General features: G+C 31.1%; 2 protein-coding genes across 2 annotated transcripts in view; both read left to right on the plus strand.

Moving 5' to 3' along the window:
• LOC148284927 (CD151 antigen-like) overlaps positions 1–24,041 on the plus strand; it is a 486,275-nt gene that overhangs the window by 142,643 nt on the left and 319,591 nt on the right. The window contains exon 2 of the mRNA XM_088233027.1: positions 14,983–15,035. The gene's annotated coding sequence lies outside the window, so the exon portion shown is untranslated. The remainder of the gene's footprint in view (positions 1–14,982; positions 15,036–24,041) is intronic.
• Positions 1–24,041, plus strand: part of SH3PX1 (sorting nexin 33-like protein SH3PX1) — a 188,954-nt gene that overhangs the window by 142,628 nt on the left and 22,285 nt on the right. The window contains exon 2 of the mRNA XM_088233002.1: positions 14,983–15,035. The gene's annotated coding sequence lies outside the window, so the exon portion shown is untranslated. The remainder of the gene's footprint in view (positions 1–14,982; positions 15,036–24,041) is intronic.

Below are 24,041 nucleotides of genomic sequence, written 5' to 3' on the forward strand. Positions count from 1 at the left end.
CTCACTCAAAAATATGTTTAAAATGCACGGAGCGGTAATTCAATTAATCACAAAACTTATCTTATGTGACACAAATTATTGAAATATTCATAAAAACTATAGAAATTTCCTTCTTCTCTTTAATCATTTAGTACTTAAATTAGGGCCAAATTTTAACTTCATTTGCATATAAAATAATATGCGCAGGTCTTACAGGATTTCTCTGATACTTACTTAAATACGACCGATGGTAATTTAAAAGGGACGGATTGAAATTTATTAGTGGTAAGAGATGCTTGTGTGGGCTTTTACGCTCATTTATACACTTTTCACGTAGTACGCATTAAACTAGGACCGCATATAGCTGGTTATTTAACGTTTAAGGTTTCAAGAACAAGAAGATAAAACAAGAATTTTATTTTAATTTTTGCAAGAATCAGTGGGAAAAAATATATAAATTATTACAAAAAGTTTTCGAAGGAAAAAAATAGTGCACAAAGTTGTCTGTCTAAAAAGTATTCGGAATAGGTATATACTTTAAAATGAATTTAATTATTTTACACTCTTTATGCATAAATATACATTAAAAAGACGAATTAATTTGCAGGTAAGGCAACTAGGCTTAAAAACAACTTCTTACCATCAAATCTCCTGTTTAATAAAGGAAAATACAATTATATCATTAACATATTCCATAATACGACGGTCAGTCAAAAACTACTGCCTCCTATTTTTTTCTACTTAAATAACGTTAGTTGAGTAAAAAATTTAAATTTGGCTCAATTTCTCGAATCTTCTTCTAAAATTTACTACAGTGGTAACTTTCTGCGTCAACATGTAGCAGAGCTGCGGTCGCTTGAAAATAGCAGACATCAATGTTCATATTAGACAGCGTTATGTGGTTGAATTCTTAAATGCAAAAGGTGAAACGCCCATTCGCATTCATGAGAGATTAAAAAATGTGTACGGTGATGCCACAGTGGATGTCAGCACTGTAAGACGATGGGTTCGTCGCTGTAACGAAACTAAAGAGCTAACACTATTGGCTGATGAAAAGCAGAGTGGTAGGCCGTTGACTGCAGTGACTCCACGCAATATTCGGTAGTCAATTACATCATTTGTGGTTACCGCCTTATAGCTTCAGATGAATTGTGTCTCATTCTCTCCCTCAGTAAAAGCAGTGTGATGACGATTATTTGATAACTGGGTTACTCTTTTTACCACAATGGAATAAATGCCATTGTTAAATGGATTAAAACTATGAAATTGGACGAAGATTATGTTGAAAAGTGACAAATGAATCATCAAAAGTGTGGTTTGAAACCTATATAATTGTATTATTAATTTCTTGACAATTAAAAAGAGAAAACAAATATGAGGCATTAGTTTTAAACTGACCCTCGTAGAAGCATAAAAAAAGGTTTCGATTTTTATTTTGATAACTTTTTGTACATTAATATTAGTGGGCCTATTTCACTGAACTTATAAATTAGAAGGTATTTTTTTTTAGTTTAAAAAAGAAGTTAATGTAACAAAAAAGATCCGGATCAATCACGGGAAACTTCTCTGCAAAAATAGTAAAATAAATTCATTCATTTGTATGTAAAAAAACAAACAAAATAAATGGATAGAAAAACACAACTAGCAATTAAAACAAATTAATATCGATAGTTATCTACAGTCTTCAGAGGGAAATATAAGAAACGGAAAAAAAGATAGATTAAGGAAAAGAAAAGAACAGATTCCTCAGACAAGATTTAAATAATCAAGTGGCTGTAAAAACATCTTTGATAGCGGATGAGAGATGATTCAACGGTCGAAAAGCATGGATAGCAGATATGTGAGCTTGTAATGAAGGAGGAATTATGGATACACAGTTGAAATTAAATACCGTACTATGAGAGGAACAAAATTTGACAAAAAAAATATTTTGCGATTACACCATTATTATAATTACGCCGAACGTTTTCTTAATAAGATAAATAAAACTGTCCCTGAATTAAAAAAAATATATATATTTGGTTATTTACGTTATGAATACGAAAAATAACTTCCATATGATAGATTTGCATTCGGAAGTAAAATATTTGCCTATCAGCGCCATGATGTGTTCGACAACAACAACGCAAAGATACACTTGTTTTCTACGATTGCGATTGTTTGAAGATTTGCCAATGACCCAGATTTTTCATCGATTTATGTCATCGAAGGCCAATCAATAAATCTATATTCATTCAGTGAATGTTAAATACTTCGATAGGACTCATTGGATAATAATCGTGATATACTCGTTATAAAATCATTGAAAATTGACTTGTGAAATGTCAGGATTTTGGTACTATGAAAAATTAATACCGATTTAAATTCATATTTTCTTACATAATCACTACAAGCAATCGTATTTTATATAAAAATTAACTGTTTTTTGTACTAATATTAATATATTAATAAAATTTATCATGTTTGTAACGTAAAAATAATCGTATTAGGTACACTTAATAGATCCATAAAATATAAAATCTGTTACGAAACTAAGATATTGAAAAAATCTTACTCTCAAAACTTAAAATAAATTTTGACTCGGGGGAAGGCAGGGCGATAAAAAATAGATTAGAGAAAAATGATAAAACCACGTCAATCTTTCGGAGATATTTTATATTTTTACGACCAAATTGAAGATTTCATAGTCACAAAATGTCGCCCAAACGTAAACGTTTTCGTTTTCTGAATATAAATTCAAGGTTGGTCATAAAACTCGCCATCAAATTTATGTGAGCAATAGTTACGGTTAAGTTTTTATTTAAAATCAGAATTTCTCCTGAAATTGCATTTCTAATTTAATCTTGGTCTCATTTTGTTAGACTGGCGCCATTTTATTTGAAAGGAAACGATCTACCTTCTTTCTGAACCCTCTTCCTATACACTGTTCCTGTAATGGATTGTGTACGAGGAAATATGTAAAACGTTAAAATACGATAAAAAGTAAAACATTAGATGTTTTTTAAAAATGCGCAGAAATAAAAAAAATTATCATTTATATTTTTATTATCGTATTTTTTATTTACTAAAATTTTAAAAAAATATTTAAGTTACCGAAAGTGTTATTTTGTTCACTTGATTCCTGAATATTGAAAAACAGTGATGTAAGTTTTATTCTAATACAGAAAAACGAAAAAAATCATGCAAAATGGCGATTCAAAAATATATTTATTGTTTGTGATGTTTTATTACTAAAATAAGTTTCATATTTTCGTTAAATGGTTTGTTTAACTCTTTAAATCTTTTTGGTGATGAAGATTATTTTAAAAATTGTTATGAGACTATTTTTTAGTTTTTTTTTATTATTTAATAAAAATATACAGTAAGCTTGCATATTTTTAAAACAGAGTAAGAAATATTTTAGTTTTTGATTTATTTCCTCATTAGAAAACAAATATACCATCGATGTTTTGGTATCGCATTTCCTATTTCACCTCCTGTAGGTGTTTAGTAAAGAAAATTCGCAACAGAGTACAGGAAAATATCATTCTGAGAGTAAAAGTCGATTCATATTCTATTTGGTTATCTCACAGTTCATACATAAAGGAATTATCATTCAGTTTTCTTTTTAAGTATTTTAGGAAACGAGCACAGGAATGGACCTATAAATGTAATGATGAGGTGACAACTCTTGTACAACTATTGTTATTTTCTCATTTTTATTAAGGTTCTCACTTGCTCCGACCAACGACGATTGTAAACTGTTATTCCAAAATTATGCAACGCCAAATTTGAAATTATCCCAACGTCTTCTTTTTTTTCTTCTTAATTTCAAAGTTGGTACCATAAACTATAAGTTATAAGTATCTATCGAGGAAAGCATAGGAATGAACAGTTTTTCGGCCATAAATACAGTAGAACTCCGTTTATTCTAACTCTAGTCATCTGGATTGCCAAATACACGGATCCTTATCAGAAAAGAAAGAAGATGTAAAAATAACAATATGACATCTTCTTCATAATAAAAAAATGTTGCTGGCGGCCAAAAATGAGGCTGATTAAGAAATAATTAACGTTGTCACTAATTCGTGATCCGTCAAATGTGAAGTTAAGTTTTAAAAACAATTTGATATTCTTATTATGAGAAATAACATTAAATTACCTTCATCCATACAAAACATAAATCATATGTATATAAATGATTTATTTGGCGTCACAGTATTAAACCGCTGTATAATTTGAAATTAAAAATCTCCTAATCTGACGTAATACACATAATTTATTATTAATAAATGATGTTAATTTTTACCTTTGAGTGAAAATTTGTCGTAAATGTCAATTTTATAGCGTCCTATCAATCATAAATTAGCGCCGCTTCATTAAAAAAATATGTTGATAAATTCTACACGTCTCGTAAATTAACGATATTTTAAAGTGTTTGAAATTTTTATGGAGTTTGAACGTCAATCCACATTCCCTAATATTGTGTTTGATTGGACTCCATTAACTTGCAACGGTAAATGGAATAACAGGGCTATAAATTTGGTATTACCGTATTTAGAATCGGAGGTCCATCAATGTCTGATATGGAGCCGGCTGAATGCATAAATCTAAAGTCTTGGCGGTTAGGAAAGCTGTCTGCCAATTATCATTACTCAATGCGTAGTTGTGTGCTGCATAAATGCAAATTGGACTTACCGCGTTTGTCAACGGTTCGTGTTTGGTCCGACTTTTCGAATGACGGATGACATTTTCATCCGGTAACTAACGTGCCTATATGCTGGGAGCCGTTTTCCACGACATGCGACATCCGATTTTGACAGCCGGCAACTCTAACACACGAACGTATGCAATTGATATCACATTTAATAATTCTTTCTTATGTCAAACGTTTCCAATAACTAAAAGCAAGAAAAACGTTTTTATTTATAGTCAGCAGATAATTAGTCCAATTAAAGACACCCAATGCGCCTAGTAGGTAGGAACATAAAATAATAAAATATCTCATCGGTTAAAAAGGTCAACACATCTCGATAGAAGAGCTTAACAACTTTCGAACTTTTCGACTTCATTGTTTCATATAACTATCCCTGGTCTTACCGGCGTAAAATTTCAGAGTTAGTAATATGCAGCGGGCGGCGTATACAAACGAAAGCTAATACTGGAAGAAATCATACATAAATGAACATTTTGAATACATGTCACCATTTATTGTAGACCACAGGGCCTGCATTAAAAATAATAATTACAATATAAATAATATTTTTTTAAATATAAATAAATAAGTAAAGCGTTCTTTCTGTTCACAAAATTTGAACCTGGATGGTTTATTTGTTATTAAATGATTTGATAATTATCTGTATCTATTTACAGCAATAATAAAAAAATAATAAATGAGGTAAATAATAAAATATATTATTTGTGTGTGTAGTATGTGGGGTCCCAGATGGTCCGAAGTTCTACCATATCATCATAATATCAAGCTCAATTGTTTACGATTAATGGAAAAACGACCTAAATTTAATGATTTGGGTAACTTTTAAGAACGCCAATATTCCATTAAAAGGTAAAAAATAGTATATTTTTATCACTTTTGTGACCTTTTCATAAAAAAAGAAAACTCGACTGACTGACATACCAAATTCTAAATTACTAGTTTCATATTAACTCCCTTCATATTTTGAATTTCGTAGGTCCTGGATACCGAATCTACGGTCGAAACGGATCGTGTGCGATAGACATTTTGTGGACAGAAGCCCATATTTATGATGAGTTAATCCGGACAGATCAAAAACGGATGTCGTGAATAAATGATTTTACGACATAATGATAAGAAAGATATAATTTAATGCACGACATTATGCGATAAACAATACAAAGTTCGACATAGTTTTGCATGAAAAGGTTAATCAATTAAATTTTAAATACAATAATTTAATGGGAAAATTAAGGAAAGGTTGAATAAGACAAACATTTAATAAATTATATGAATGATAACGGAGTAAATCTTTTAGAGCAAACTTTCACACTAATTTAAGTAAATTGTATATTTAACAAACACATACAATATTTTTTTTATTAATAATTCAACAAGAAAAACTTTTTTAGAAGGGAATACGGTAATGTATTTTTTATCTTTATGTAAAAAAATATTTTTTTTGCACCACAACAGGCCAGGAGGCCCAACAATTACTGTGGTGAATTACATCACAGAATATCCAGGCTTGAGATCAAATTTAATTATTTTTTTTACATTTTTTTTGCATCACAACAGGCCTGGAGGCCCAATTACAGTGTGAGAAAAATCACATTTAATTTTCTGTGTTCTCACCGGAAATCGCACCCGGAACCTTCCGTGTGTGAATCAAGCGTCTTGACCACTACACCACGGATGTCGCCAATATGTACGTCTTAAAACATGTGTAACGTGTAACATTAACCATTTCGCCTATGTTTGTTAATGTTGATGTTATCGCTTAAAAAACTTTAAAAACATTATATCGTTTTTCGTATTGAAATATTTTTTTAATATTCAGATGGTTCGAATTTCCTTGTGATTTTTATCAAAAGGCTGCCTTTTTATTATGACGGTAGTATGGAAGTCCTATTCTGAATGAGTTTTTTTAAATTTTGAGATAAAAAGTACCTAAAAAACAAAAAATGCTTTTTACAAGAAATACAATCCAACGCGTGATGTGAACGAGATGCCGATTGATAGTTTAGGCTATAGATAACCGATTAAAATAACAGTATTGTTAACTTTGGATACGTGATTCAAATAAATCGCGATGGTCTTTGGTTGTGCGCACTCTTTGCTTGCTTTACCCTATGTATCGTTAGTTTAATTTATTATTCCTTAAAAAAAATAAGGTTCTCCGCGATTACAGAATATATTTTTAAATTACGCGTACGAGTTTAGTTTATAGAAATTAAAATAAAAAGGTTACTTAATGGCACCAATCATACTTGCTTGGATACCCATCCACCCTTATTAAAACTTTTTTATACCTTTCACGAACAATGAATTCACAAATTTCTCTCCCTTCGTTAGTATTATTATTTAAGTAAAATTGTAATTAAGAAAATTGGTTCCGCTAATTGAAGAGCCTGTGGTTCAATTCCGGGGTTTGATTAATAGCTGGAGCGTGACTCTGTAATCAAATCGAGTATGATCCAAAAAGAGACAATGTAAAAATTAATGGTTTGTCAACCCTAAGATGATGACAATCAGATTTTGTGATTTGTTAGACTAGTATTAATTAAGCGGGATCATTGAACTGGGAGGTATCTGAATAATTTAAAATATATGTACTCTTGTGATGTTAGTAGTTAGCGTATATTTTCTGCTTAGTGATCTGGTGGATACACTACCAATGTTTTTTGCTATACAAAGGTAAAGTATCTTACGCTTCCGGTACTTGTTCGAGGAATTTTTTTTTTTTAAACTGAAATAAGTACTTTGGCAGACTTATTGCTAAAAACAATATCTTCCAGCCAACTGACAAACAGACTGGCCAAAAGAAGAGTTAGTCTAAAATTTGTACAAAAAAACGAAAATATTTACATTCATTTTTATTAATAAATTTCATAAAAGGTACATGTTTTTTAAACATTCTAAACATATCTACTTTTACACATCTAGTAAATGTTATCACTGTAACTCTCCAAAAAGGAGACTTACTCTTGTGCTTGGAGAGTGACTTGCAATGTTGTAGTTGTTTATTATAAGAGTTTATATAATTTTAAATAAAAGTACATGAGAAAAAAAAGCATAGGATATATAAAGAAAGAACATAAAACAATAATACATTCATACTAATTAAAATTTAATGTACTTTAAATTTATTTATTTATTTATTATTTTTAATAGCTTTTTGTTCATTGGGAAGATTATTATAATTTTTTACACCTTTGAAGACAAATCTATTTTGACCATGGCTTGTGTGGAATTTAGGAATTTTAAAATTAAGTTGGTATTTGTGACTTATTCATCTCAAATTCTTTTATTTTTTGTATATTTGTTTAATATAATTTATCTTATAAAGAGTGTCGACTGTATGAACCTTAAATATTTTAAATAGATTTTCTGTATTGAATGTTGAGGGTTTCTTTAATTTAACCTAATAAATTAAAAATAGCAGCTGTTTTTTTTAAATTGGAAGATAATGCTTGCAAATATAAACTTAACAAATGTACACTATTCACAATGTATTGTATGTATGTTATACATATTAAAGAATAAGGCATGTTGAATCAGATAATGAGTATGGTAAGAGAGAGAAAGAGGGACCAAGGAATGAAAAGTGGCATGAACATTTATTTTTAAAAAAACATTAAAATACAGGGAACTCAGGATTCTAAAGATGTAAAGAAGTAATGTTTCAGGCGTTTTTTGAAAGTGGCTAGAGAAGGTGCATTTTTAATAAAAAGAGGTAGCTCATTCCAAAGTATAGCACCTTGAATGGAAAAAGAATAGCTGAAAGATAATGTGCTATGTCGAGGAATGGAAAGTGTTCTCCCCCGAGAAGAGCGAAGCGAAAGACCATCATCAGAAAGGTAAATGAAATTCTCAGCAAACTTTTAAATATTGCAGAGTAAAAACATTTAATCTCAACCTTGTAGGTTGGTGTTTTTTAACCCACGGGTCACGACCTCCAGGGTAATATCAAAACCTTATTACACCACGAGCATTTTTTCCATACAAAGGTAAGGTATCTTAAGCTTCGGGTACCAGTTCAAGGACTTTTGAATATTGCAGTGTAAGGATACGCTTTAAAAATAAATATTTCATATCAACCCTGTAATGCAGCGTTTTTCAACTTGTGGGTCACGACTTCCTTAGGTTTGCAAAGCCTTATGTGAGGGGTCGAAGTCGCAAGCAAGGTAAAAGTAAAAACAAGGGCTAAGATATTACACTAAAGTTTTAAAAAGTAGTGGGAAGGCTGTACTTATCTATTTCTTTCTAATTTGTCGAATCGCAGTTCTATTTTTGAGACGCAAATAACTAATTTATTTTTAAGTGGAGTTTTTATGTCCACCGTAAAAAAGATCGTTAGTTTACATAGGTACACACTTAATACCTTCTAACAACACTTCTAATCTCAAAACTTCCTTGGCCAGCTCTGAAGGTTCTTCTTTTCTCTTGACCCAGAAGCTTTTAATCTTACGTATGCAAATTAAATTCCATTTAAAGCATGCCGTCTGCAGCAAGATCTATGGGATTTTTCCTTTTACTTGATTTTTCTATGTTCAATAACACGGTCTCAATAGAAAGAAAATTGAATACTTCATCGTTGAAATCACTGTTGTTCGAGTAGTATAATAAAATTAAGGTTCTAGGGGTCACCAGATCTTTTTTTAACTCGTAAAGGGGTCGCGCATTCAAATAGGTTGAAAAACACTAATAAAAAGAATCGATCCTGATATCTCTTGCATGGTAAGCAAGCGCGATGATTTCTTGGCAAATATGCAGATAAAAAAGTAAAAAATCACATATTGAGATGATACGAATGGTTAACAGACAATATATATATATAAATTTATATATATAAATTTAAACATATAAATTTAGTGTTAAATAGTACCAACAATATATATGAATGTCCTGATATTAACTCATATCTAATTATCATGAAAACATATACTAATTAATAGCATTGCTTAACAATATATGTACATTTGAAAGCTACTCGTATAACGAAAAATATTGCAGAGAACAAAACAATTTAAATAAAAAATTTTGGGAAGAACCAAAAGATTTGTTGATATGGGTTCATGTAAAATCACCTACAATACAATCACTAAACCACACACCAATCACTGTATCAGCACATTATCCTATAAAATCATGACAAATTTGAAACAAATACACCATACGACAAAACAAAGCTCCAAGAATAATCGATACTAAATTACTTAATTAAAGTACTTACTCACTGTGAACAAAGAAAATCCTTCAATACAATCCTTCAATATTGAGTATCGTGATTGACGTGGGTGGGTTTTTTGTTTGAAAAAAAATGGAAGTGAACATGGAACTAGAGGGGTAACGAAGAAAAGAGACTGAACACAGTTAAAATTCGTGCTGAGACGACTTAGTAGGAAATCAATGTATGACCATATATGTGAATTACTATATAACCCTTTCTAAAGAATGTTATAAAAAAATTGTGTTCTCTTTCTTACTAAAAGTACGTGATATATCTCGATTAATTTAGTTCTTTATACTAAACGCACTAAAGATAAATAACCGCAACTCCATTCGCAAAACACGTATGATCAGATGACACAAATTCTTAAATCTGATCAAGTCAAAAACATACATGAACAGATTTTTTAAGGAATAAAACTTTGTCTTTATTTAAGTTTCTTGTCAGCAAGCGGGAAAGAGAGAATATGTAAGAAGGTTATGAAAAATTCACCACAATCAGTTGGACCAATTATGGCGTTTTTCTTGCAACTGGCGGCAATCTATCTTTGTCACATACGCCACATCTATCTTCTTTGTTTACCTCTAGGATGAAACATGAAATGAAATATTACATGTGGACAATACAATAGATATGAATATATTGTCTAGTCCCAGCTCCATGAACAGCCTCGACCGCGTGGGACAGAACGCTGGGACAACATAAAAATTCGGCCGCCGTCCACACGTGAGCGCAGCGAATACACGACGGCGCGGCGTTTTATTACAAGCGAGTTCACGAAAAATATTATTTATTTTATCCAAACATGTATTGGAATTGTTGAAGAATGAAGTAAATGATAAAAATGTTTTTTTTTTCATCCATTTTCAGAAAAAATATATGTCCGGGAGCGACACGTCGAGCTAAACGCTATTGTCACTCATTGCGTGTTTACACAATAACAATGCGGCCGCTGGCAGCCACGTGCGGTGGTAGGGATCATTGTGCTGGTGTGATAGTCTGCCCGTCTATCACGGTGGCGATGTCTCGGGATAATTTTTTGTCCTACAAATTATCGTTTACGCGTGGACAATGATCAAATCCTGGGACAAAGGAATATTGTATTGTCTACCTGTAAATGTGTCCACCTGTAAACACCTGTGTGCTATTGGATGATGCCAGAAATGAGATTCTGAATGATTTGACAGGGGTCATGCGACCTAATGGCCTAATGGATCTAATGGCCAACAGTACGAATTTAACACTCTTCCGTCAGTTTGTCCGGACTTGGGTATGACGTTGGGAGCTCTTCAGATGCGCGGACGCCTAGGTAGGTTAAATATGGTGGGACAGGACATGTTCCTGTGGTATGCTGATACAGTTGTGACTGTGCTTCCTTCCGAGCGGAACGCACACGTTCTCTTGTTTTGTCCTCCCCTTACGGAGGTGATATTCGGATCCTCAGACTTTGATCACACAGGGAGTCTTTCTTTATTCAAGGCCGTTCTCTCATTGTAAATATTCGTGTTTTAATTATGTTTGTTGGGTTAGTTTTGTTTGCTGTGTACTATGTTTTAAGTCATTATTTTTGTTTGTTCGTTTATTTATGTAAATTGTTTGTAATTTTTTTTTTATATTTAAAAAAAACAGAAGCATTGAGGAATCTTGAGGGGTGAGGGAGACGTATTGGCCTCCGTCCATACATTCTCCTCACCTCTCCTTAAAATGATAGAGTTTGTATTCCTTAGGAGTATTTAAAATAACTTTCCTCTATGCGCAGCTGACAGAGAATCCCCCAAGACTCTATAACAGCTGCGGGTGGATGGTAGGCTTAAAGATCTCCCTCAATGTCCACCTGTAAACAACTTTTAACACTTCTGATTTGTTCCTAAATGGATTTTTTGCAATAATTATTTTCGTAACCATCATATTATTTTGATAAAATGTAAGTTTTGAATCAAATCATCTCTATCAAACACTCAATTTTATAATGAGGAAGTGTACCTACGTAAAGAATCGTTTTCCGTCATCGCATAACAATTTCCGTCATCCGAATTAGATATTAAAGTCATTTAATTAAATTTGTTCGGAACGCAGTCAATGCGGGTCAAAAATAGGTTGAAAAATACAATTTTATCAGTGTGTAATCGCGCTCTGCCTATCACACGACTTGACCCAAAAAAGAGAGTTTTATTTTCTGTTCTGGTGTAATTTTAAACAAATGTAAACATTGTATAATTTATTTGATTACATTTAAAATTATTTCGAACAGATGTTACAGCTCATGAACACAGCAGTCAGTTCTCTGTTTTGGGAAAATATGATAGTGAAAATCATGAACTAACATTCGATTGTGACCATGTCCGGTAATATTTTGAATCGCGTAATTAGTTATGTTTAAAAATAATCAAGTGTATAATTGCAAATGGGAAATATAAAAAAATTGTGCAATCTAAAATTGAAAAAAAAAAACATGACTAAATTACTTTATTTTTTTATGGTGGAATTAGCCCTTAATAAAAAAGACATCATACATCTATGTGCCAGAAAAGAATCCTGCATTTCTTTTAACATATTTTCAGGGAGAACTTTGACAGTTTGGAGAAAATTATCCCCCTGGGAAGTGTCGAAGGGACAAGGCTTAATCACTGAATTATCAAAATTATCACTGACGAATGCCTACAGAAAAGCACAAGACCGTTTCAGATGGAAGGAACTGTCCACGGTTGAGCCATGCCTGGAGTCAGGCATGATCACTATCTTCAGACATAAGGCACGGATTGGAGAGAGAGAAGAGAGATAGAGAGTAAGAGAGAAGACGCTGTTATTTTTCTAGAAAATAGCGTACTGTAAATAATAGTAAATTCTGATATGCAATACAAAAAGCACATAATTTATAAAACGGTTGTGATTAACTTTGAAAAACTATAGGAAGCAATATAAAAAACCAAAATTATAATAAACAAAATCATATACGTTAAAAACAAATAAAAAACTGTTATTGTTCCTTTCCTATTACTTTCACAAAAACTTTTTACGGCTATGCAAATATATTAATTTTACGGTTTTTTCTCTTTCGAAAGGTAGCCGAAGTTAATTATTGTTTATTCTATTATCTCATGTTAACGTTGAATTTACGATATGTTTTTGTTAATTTGGGGAATGAATAAAATAATGCTACATTAAAAATATCTACTGCACTGTCAGTAAGTACTTTTTGCACCACAACAGGCCAGAAAACCAAATTACAGTGGTTAATCACAGTACAGAATACCCTGGCTTGAGAAAAATCACTTTTTTTTTTTTTCTTCTCACCGGAAATCGAACCCGGAACCTTCCATGCGTGACTCAAGCATCTTTTCCACTACACCACGCCCACGGAGGCCGCCATTTTTTTTAACATTGGTTTATTTACATCTGTTCATCATATCATAATATAATATTCGAATACGTGATTAATGGTAGAGTTTTATCGAGTTCAATTTTAAAGTAAATTACTGTTTTCAGATAGGTACTTTATATAACGCAAGACACAAAGTGATATGTTTTTACACAGAATCTTGTTTAAAATCACCATGGCATCTTTAAAAAATGTTTTGATTAACTATTTTTACGTAATAACTATCAACGGCACGGCGTTACTCCGGTTTTTGAATATTGTAGGGTTAATTGCATCTCAAATTAATTAAATTTTCCTTTAATTTCACAATGCACTCCTTAAATTATAAATAAAGCACTGCCTTAGTACAATTTATAAATTCTAATGAAATATTAAAAAAAACTATAAATCATAAGCTGTCAAGTAGTATTTTTACAAGCAAAACTGTTGTGTTCGACATGCAAAACAGAAAGCCACTTTACCGTGAATTATTGTAAATCGCGGTAGAAAATACAAACTACATAACTATCAGTTATATATTATATGCCTACTCGCTGTTGAGTAGGCTTTAAGAATTAGGTACTCAACAATAAATTGTGAATTTCATCCGAATCCTGAATTAAATCCAAGTCTTGAAAAATATGGAATAAATCATAGAACTTCGTAAGACAACTTGTCGTATTTTGATAGTTGGGCGGGTAGGACGTATCATACATAAACATTAAGTTCTGGCAAGTTCCGTGGTTTGTAGCAGGAACATTTTTGAAAGATGTAATTCAAATTCATTCGAAAATTTTAGTTTACTAATAAAATAAACGACATTTTCCTTTTTCGAATACTAAAATGATTGAAGTTTCAAAATATTGTCTCGAATTCCGATAAAAATATATTGAATGGATTTGGAAAAATTAAATTAAAAATTAAGATTCGTTTCACACGGTATTGAGTAAAAAAATAAGTAATGCCGGATAGGTTTCCTAGTATAAAAATCAATACGTGATGTAAAAAAAATAATTGTGTACCTACTATTATATCAAAATACATTAAAAAGACGTAACAAAGTTTACTTACGATAACTATCATATATTATACGCCTAGCAAGTAAAAAGGCTTTGTAGGGAATTCCAATAAAAATAGTATACAGTATAATTATATATATATACATTGTTAAATTAATGTCCAAATTTAATTTCAAAATAATTTCTGAACCGTATTATTTCGAAACCATGTATAAATAACCACTTTGCTGGTCTGTCTTTAAACTGTATTTTAAAAAAAAATGTTATTAAATCATTGTCGACTGTGTGTTTCTTAAAAAAAAATAATAAATAGGTTTCGGTATATTGTATATTTTACTGACGCATAGTATTTGAAAAACCAATATAACTTGTATTTATACCATCTTTTTTTATGTAATTAGATTCCCTACCTGCATTTATATATCTAAATTTGTCTAAACAATTTTTTAATTAGGATGTTTCATACAATCATTATTAAAAAGGAGAGAATCTCAAACATGATATTAAAAATACAAACGCTTGTTTTGATACATTATACTTTTTCTACGTACAATTTCATCGAGGTATTTTTAAACGATCTCGATCGTGAGGTCACATGCAACGCTTACATTTTTTTTCTCTGAATGGAATCTGAAACTGGTCCATTGTTTCTGTTATCATATTATGTATTCATAGTTCTTACATCATTTATATAACAGGCTCTTTCTTATCTTTTCAGATAAGAACTGTGTCAACTTACCTACTAAACATCTGCGCTGACACAACCCGGAGGTAAGTGAAAATAAAAAAATAATATTTAAAGGCTTTATTAATTTAACTAACAAACTTTTTCTCTATGCATCATTTCCAAATATGAGAAACACGTATAATTTTGATGCAGTGAGCGAATTACAAATTATTGACCTTTTACTTGACACCTTTTACTGGACTCTGAAGTCATCTGACTTGAACGCGATACATTTACACAAATGTTTATTCACCAATTCTAAACCAATGCTTTTTAATGTACATTACTCAAAATAATGCGTCTGGATCCATTTAGAGGTTATGTTAAGGTCTCCTTTGTTCATTGTTTTATATTTTGAAATATAAATATAAATAGCGCTTACCGCCAAAACAAACAGGGAGAGTTCAAACTTCTTGGTCCAGAAAACAAGCAATTCATAACAAAACCTGATATACAATACCACACAATTCATATTTTTTATGGGGGTATAAGTGAAAAAATACGTCAGCAGGAAAAATATTTATCGTTCCATTACAACTCGGTCTACAACAGAAAAAATATTTTTTAAAATACAATGGGTGGGTAAGAACTAAGATCGTTTTGGTTCGTAAATAGGTTTTTAAATACCATTAAATGTCAAGGATATATCGGGTTCAAAAAACATTAAATAATTAGATAATTTGGTTATACAATTAATTTGTTCGTAGTAATTTGGAATTTGGATCTGTAGTCTAGTCACTACATTACATAACTAAAATTACCTAATTTAATTGAATCGGTGCCAAAAAAAATTTTTCGTCTCCTAACATTTAAATGTAACCTGGGCAGTACCCTTCAGTCTTATGATCCAGGGCCTAGAACATTTTGGTCAAGATACATTGGAATTTCGGAGACAGATTTTAGACTTGATATATCTTTATAAAATAATTAATTGTAATGTTAATTCTACATTTTGTTTGGAGAATGTACCTTGTTAAAATTATATTTTTTTCCACCGTGCAACATTACGCGACAGCATCACAAATGCGCGCGGCGAAAGTGAGGCATACTGAGGGAATTCTGGACACAGTCCGATGTATGCAAATATGATTCTACGCTTCTTCTGGACTATTCTTAATTCTATGATATGTTACATATATTATGTATTAATACTTAAATTTTCATAAAATTAACACTTTTAATTAGGCATGTAATATTGCATTTTAACATCCTTATTATTCTATGTACGTACAGTGCGTTCGAATATTTAATAGGCTATACTAATGTATTACTACTTGTCGGTGAACCAAGTAAACAAACAATTTTTGTTTGCGTGAGTACGCATACAATAGTATTGTATCTGAAAACTTTTGGTCGAGTACCCTTAAACAAAGGCTATTTAAGATTTGAATGGACTGTATGCCATTTTAACGTTTTGGAACAGCGCGATAGAAAAACGTTTTTTCGTTTTCATAATTTGTGATATTCTGGTAAGAGCTAGAAATTTGTTCATTAAATAAAACATTTTTTTCTTTGAATAAAACATTTATAACAGTTATTTTTACTTCAATCATAATAAAGCACATTTTTATGGATCACATAAAAAAAACAAATATATGTAGGAAAACAAGTTTTAATCAAATAAATTGCAAAGAAAAGTTGCACTTGGAAAATTACTAGTCACCTCAGCAAAATAATAATACAAGTATTAGATTTGGTAACTATTTTGCTGAGAATGTTAAAATATTCAGTGAAATGAGGCCCGCCTCCATAAAACACAATATATAAAATTTGAACAGAATTGGATTGAGAACTAAATTTAATATTAATTAATTTATTTATTTTATTAGGTAAACAAATAGTATGTACACATATATAGCCAATTTCTTTGTATATTAGTGTAAGAAACTCATGCACACACCAAAAAAATTGTTTATGTTCAATATAATAAATGTAAAAGAAACGAAATGAAAAAATATGTATGTAATAATAATAATCAAGTTAAATATCTGATAATGTAATAACTTATATTTACATATAAGTTTTTAATTTAAAAATACTTGGTACACTTCCACTTATTTATTTTGTCCAATTAGGGCCTTTACCCTTTAATAAGCATCTTCAGACTGGTTTGATGATGCCCATTAGAGGTGAAAGCGCTAATTGGTCAAAATAAATAAATGAAAGTGTACCAAGTATTTTAAAATTAATAACTTATATGTAAATATAAATTATTAGATCATTACAATGGAATTCCATCAAGAATTGTCAATAAATAATTTACGTTAAATATCTGCTTCTCTCAAAATTTCTATAATTTTTGACCTTAATTTACATACATTGTCACAAAAAAAGTATCATCCCATAAAAGATAATTGTTAAAAAAAATCCTTAGATCTTTAAAATACATATTTGGGTGATTTCCTTACTGCAGTAGGTCCATGAAGTAAATTCGATTCTGACTTATCCGGGTGTGAGTATTGTAACGACACCGACATGAGAGGTTTGCACGCCGCAGAATAAATTACAATCCGAACCATATACTCTATTCATAGCGAATCACTTTTTCGGATTTAAAAAAGAAAAATTATATTCAACAGAATGGAAATTTATTTATTAAAACATTCGGCTTGCATACCACAGAATATCTTCCAGTTTGTTTTAGGAATTTACGTATTTTTTTATTTCAATTTTTAATTTCAATTTCAATTTAAATTTTATTTATTTATTCTAACATATGTACATTACAAAATGGAATATCTTAATTCATACATATAGAAATAATTAAAATAATTAGGTAAAATTAGCTATATACAAAAAAAACACATTAGTATACATAATATCCAAAGAATAATATGTTGAAAAAGTAAGAGAATCTTGTAACGAAAAACTCCCCCAGAGACGTGAAAAATATTAAGTTTCAAAGTAATATTGGACAACATAGAGATAGCCCTTTCAACAATCATAACCATTGGCAGATTGGTCTTGTATATTATGTGAAACAGTCTATGCTGACGCTATCTAAGGTAATTATCCGGAACATAAAAGCTAATGCTCCGCATAATTTCAGGGTTGTCAATAATACCGCGCCCTTCTAGTCTTCAAACTGCTGTAACCAACCATACCCTGGAGGAACTCAGTGGGATAAAGCCATGGATAATATCCGCACTCCCTCATGTAGAGCAACCGAAGAAATTTCTTCTGAACCCTCTCCACCATAAGAGAGTACTTCAACTCACACGGTCCCCAAATCAACGAGCCACTCTCGAGTCTACTTCGCACCAACGAGTTATAAAGAATTCTCAGTATTCTAAGAATTCCCAGTTATGCAATCAGTAGAGGTGTAGTAAAACTAGATTAAATGTAGTCTTAATGATATTTTGAGAACATATACGTCCAAATTTATTGAACATACTATCAAGCGTTTCCGAGCCTGAACGTGAAAAAAAACCGTGAGTTCTCGAAGGACGTATCAGGAAATGCCCAGCCTAAATACAATAAATACGACATAAAAAAGGACACGATTGTCATGGTAGTGTTTAATAAACTGTTTCATAATATTTAGAGTTTTCTGCGAAATTCATAAACCATTTTATTTTTTTTATTTATTTATAATATGTATACGAGTATACGGCCTAAGTTATTACAACTGTTAAATGAAGAAACATTTGTACAAAAAACTGAACAAAAAAAACGTAAAACATCATAAAATACCGTTATTACATCGCGCTGCTCTCGCTGTAACACGCTGAACCGCACTGATCTAAAGTCTGAATAGCGTTAGCGGGGTGATACATCGGGGAGTTTTGAAGGAGAACGCATGTAAAATGTAAATTACGTAATCCGGATTTTTGTGGTTATGGCTGGAAATATGCGCCCAAATAACAAAAAGCACACATGCGAACTAGCCAACATATTAAAGATCGTTGAACTACGGATACGGAGCAATAAATTGTAATACCTTCTGTCTGCACAGGAGGAAATCAAAGACAAATGTGAATTATTAATGAAAGAATTCGGCAGAAAAATATTTTAATAATTTTGATACATTTTTGTATTTTGGGGGATTATGTAAAAAAATTAATCAACATTATGATTAGCAAAAAAGTTATTTTAAAAAAATATGCTACCTGGGCGACCTCACTCAGGCCTGGAAGGGAAAATCAATTTAATTTAAAGTATCAATTAAAAAAAAATTTAGTTTGACTCATTTATTCTTAACCTCACAACTTGATTGATATTTTGTATGAAAATTTGAAAAGGAGAATTATATAGATTTGTTCTAAATATTAAGATAAAAAATATATGCACTTTGGCCAACTTGCTAAAAGCTATATCTATAAAAGGGAAATTGGTCAAAATTTGTAGTTAATTTTTTTTTGTCTGAAATTGATTTATTCATTAACCCTTACAGACTACATTCATTAAACAATATGTATATTCTTTTTATTTCATATTCTATTTTTAATTATAATACGTTATGTATATTGTATATAGTATTATGTAATATTAATAATTTGTAATTAAAGCTGTAGTGGGCAGATAAACCCCGTACACATAAATAATATTAGTAAAAAACACTTTCGTTATACACATATTATATGTTGAGGAAAGGAATGAATTGAATGTTGGATAAAGAGTGATGGAAGGAGACAAGAAGCGGATCCACGAAAGAAAAGGAATAAAAAATTAAAAAAGGTTAGGGTTCTAAGGATATATACTCGTATTTCTAATAATGTTTCGTGTTACTGAATATTATAATGTTTCAGGCTGCTGTATCTACTGTTGATTATATTGTTGTAATAAAATTAACTTTTTTGCCTCTCTCTATATTTTCTACACATTTAGAACCTTAACTTTTCCGTTTTTTCTTGCGTTTCAAAAGCTATAGAAATATTTCGATCACGTATAGAAGCATAACGTTGCATTAAGCCTCGTGGAAAATGTTTTCCCTTACCGGTAGTAAACATGGTAACCCAACACACTTTTGAAGAATTTCAGGTTCTATAATACACATTATACACATATATATTTATATACATAATATTAATAGAGAGAAGGTAAAACCCTTTAAACGACCTTGAGAAAAAATACAGGGAGGGTTAAAAAAACGACTTATTAACAACAATGTTTGAGTATGTCCAAATGCTTGCAGACTGATTTCTCCCCTAGGGAGTTATTCATATTTAAATTTATTTCAACAGAGAGGGAAAACATTTTTGAGAAGGGTAACTCCCTAGGGAAGAAATCCAGCCAGTCTGCAAGCATTTGGACATACTCAAACATTGTTGAATTATTACCTGGTAAAAGAAGAAGTATAAAATTGGAAAATAGTTTTCTGGCGTTGCCCAGTAGGTGATTTGGTTCAGCCGTATGAATTTCACCCACGTGATAAAGGTTTCAGCTCATCAACTTCACAAAAGTCAACAGATGGAAGAGTTGAGGGCATGTGGATGTTGAAACATGGGTAGAATGGTGAATGTTACACAGTGTGTAAAGTGGCCAATTAAACCAGCGAATGAAATAAATTTAAATATGACTTATTAACAGCTTATTCATGACCAAATTGATTTTAAACCTTTTTTTAATTCGTAATAGTTTCATTTTTTCACGAACTCAATTCTCAAACATTTTAGTAAATATAAGTTAATATTTGTATATAACCACTTACCGACGTTTCTATGTCTACCGGTTTCGAGACATATCCTACCCATTAACATGAAAATAACATCATTTTTATCAATAATTTATGAAATAACCTTTCAATAAATGTAATAAGAAACAATCATACTTATTATCTTTATTGGTTATCTAAATACTTATTCAACAAACTCGTGTAAAATTAAAAAAATAATAAATGAACCAAAAATTCACGTGTTTATAAAGATTTAAAATTCAATTTGTTTATACATACGCATTCAACATACACAATATGCTTATGTGTAGATCATAATAATTATTTTTATTTATTCATGCAAATATACATATTACAAAAAAAAAATACCTATCCATAACTCTATAAGGCCAAGAGACCTGTATTGAGTTAGGCTACAACATAATGGAAAGAGGAAGCGTATTAAGAATACCAAAAATAAATATTATATAAATAACACGTAATGTAAGTAAGATTTATAAACTTAATATGTATCATATATTTTATTCTTTTTTAACCATTTTATGTAATTTATACAAATTAGCTCCGGCCGTTAATAAATAAATAAATAGGTACTACCAATAACACGACGTTTCATTGCAATGGTCACCTAGTAAATATATACTCCTAATTTCCTCCCGGCCTGTCGGCCTCGCGGTGTAATGGTCAGCGCGTAAGCCTGCCATGCAAGAGGTCTCGGGTTCGATTCCCGACATGGTTGATATGAAATATTTATTTAAAAGGGTGTTTTCACACTAGAATATTTCATAGTCCCTGGACTGGTACCTGAAGCGTAAGACTGATCCTCTTACCTTCATGTAACAAAAATGATCATGATACGCTGCGGTTGGTGTATCAATGCAGTGCCCTATGCACCATTATGTGCGGAAAGGGAATGATGATGATGAATTTTTTCCTCTCCTCTTTTCTTTTAACGGTTATTCCCACAACATAAAAATTTATTTACAAATATTTACATATATAAATTTATTGTAATATTTGACTATTTTTTTTCATTATCGGACTCAGTTTGACTTAAAATTCAATTAAATAGATAAAAAAAGTATATAAAACAAACAGCAAAGACATATTATAAGGCAAATTTCTAATAGTGAGTTATTTACAATTCGTTAAAAATGGCCCTCAAAATGAAATATTTGGGTAAATTATAAGAACGCAAATACTTCTTTCACAATGAAAAAAATAAATACAATAATAAAATAATTGTTACAAAAAATATAGCGTTAATCAGTATGACATATTGATCCCTTATTTGTCTGATAAAATATCACATTTTTACGTCAACAAAGTCTAGATCACGAAGGTAAGGTTATCAGCCTTATCTACGCTTCTAGCGCCAGTCCAGGGACAGGAAATATAACAGTGTTGATCCAGCATCTCAATTAATATAACATCATCTCCACCTTCCCAGGAATGGAATCTCTACGCCTGAAATAGAACCAGAATCCTGGGCGAGTGACTTGATGGCTATTTCAGGTAAAACTTTTGAAGAAAGAAATCGAGTGAAGATAAGTAAGCCTTTTTGTGTATTGGTTGCCGCGTTTGCCTACCATTATAGGGAAATATCACACACTACGAATACCGATAAAAATACATGAAATGGATTTAGAATGATTGATAGTATTTTCAAAATCAATACGGATATTATGGAGAAATGTTTTCATACATAAATGTAAAAAACAAATTGAATAAAAATACGTTGCAAGAAAAACGCTACGTGTTTGGCCTTTGTTGTTGTGACGTCAAGATTCTTGATAATGTTCTAAGAAAAATTCAATGGCCAGGAACAAATAAACATGAATCGTGACGTTTTAGGGGCGTGGCCAATGGAATGACCGTTTTTGCAGGAATTCAAAATTACAAATTTAAAAGTATTTTTTATTCTACAAATAATTATCAAAAAAAATATTTTTTTATTGGACAGTATTTCATAGACTCTTACTACTTTAAAAATGTTAATAAAAAAAGTTCAATTTCCTTACTGCGGGCCTAGGCTTGATTTATGGAAGTGTCTTGAAACAGTTGTTTTACAAGTCGTTATAAACCATAATAGTTCACTTTAAAATGAAAAACCTTCCCTCCATAAAATATACCATGATCGTAATACGCTGCTTCTGTAGCTCAAATACAAATAACTATCGACGTGCCTAAAAACATGCTAAGCCTTTAAGCGATCACAATGAACAATAATGAACATGATTAAGTTATCGTAGTCATAAGTCAGCGCGTGTGTAATTTACTTTTTTTTTTTGCACCACAACAGGCCAGGAGGCCTAATTACAGTGGTGAATTACATCACAGAGCACCTAGGCTTGAGAAAAATCACATTTTAATTTTTGTGTTCTCACCGGGAATCGAACCCGGAACCTTCCCTGCGTGAGTTAAGCGTCTTGACCACTACACCACGGAGGCCACCGTAATCTCTAAGTCAACAATCGTGTCGGTTTGTTTATGTTTTCCTCGTAAATAAATACAGTTCTCTACTAAAAAATCGGCGTTTATTATAAAAAATAATACAATATATTGCATTAGCAAAATAGTTAGGAGTATCTAATACAAAAAAGTGAAAATTAAATTACAATTACTATGGCGACTGCTTTTCTAGATATTTGGCTTGCTAACCACCGGCTAAATGCAATGAATAGATAGCATGATAAATAACAAATAAATAAATAAAAATAGCAGTTTTGGAATATTTTCTATATTTACACCGGTAAATTGAAATGTGTGATTGCGCGTCGCGAAACATAAATATTTGACATTTAATATTAGGTGTTCACCGGTGTTCCATTGTGATCGCGAATACGATAAACAACCATTGTGAGAAATTACGTCGCTTACTAGCATGTCGATAGTCGAGCTACTGGTGTATTAATGTAGTGCCCTTTGCAACATGGGGAGTGGAGAGGAGTATGATGATGATAATTTACCAGCTTGATGATTCTGGGGAAAGGCGCGTAAATGTTATTATGAAAAAAAATCCGTGATGACTGATGAACAGTATGTCATTATTAAATTTCCATGACTGTCAAATTTAATGAAATCGTTTGAAATGTAAAAAAAAAACGAAATATAAGTAGACGAGACTATTCTCTGCTGATACCTTAAAGTGAGTATACTCCAAGGTTGATACAGTATTTCATTTTATGTAACCGATGAACACACGCATTTTAAGGTTACATGTTGTTGCGCAGTTACAGGTATATTTTTGAAACGTGAGGACCCTTCTTATGCCTTTATTAAACCAACAATTGAAGTTGTAATATGGTACCCGACTTCTCGGAACAATAATAACACTCCCCATGCAAATTTTAAACGCAAACATCCCTAAATACTATTGCTCTTTGAGTTTGTTTACACACCAGCTCAATGTTTACCTAAACTCGCCCAAAAAGTA

Source organism: Micrasema longulum, unplaced genomic scaffold, assembly GCF_059751315.1.
Source record: "Micrasema longulum isolate JH-2025_06_02 unplaced genomic scaffold, ASM5975131v1 h1tg000076l, whole genome shotgun sequence".
Taxonomy (NCBI): domain Eukaryota; kingdom Metazoa; phylum Arthropoda; class Insecta; order Trichoptera; family Brachycentridae; genus Micrasema; species Micrasema longulum.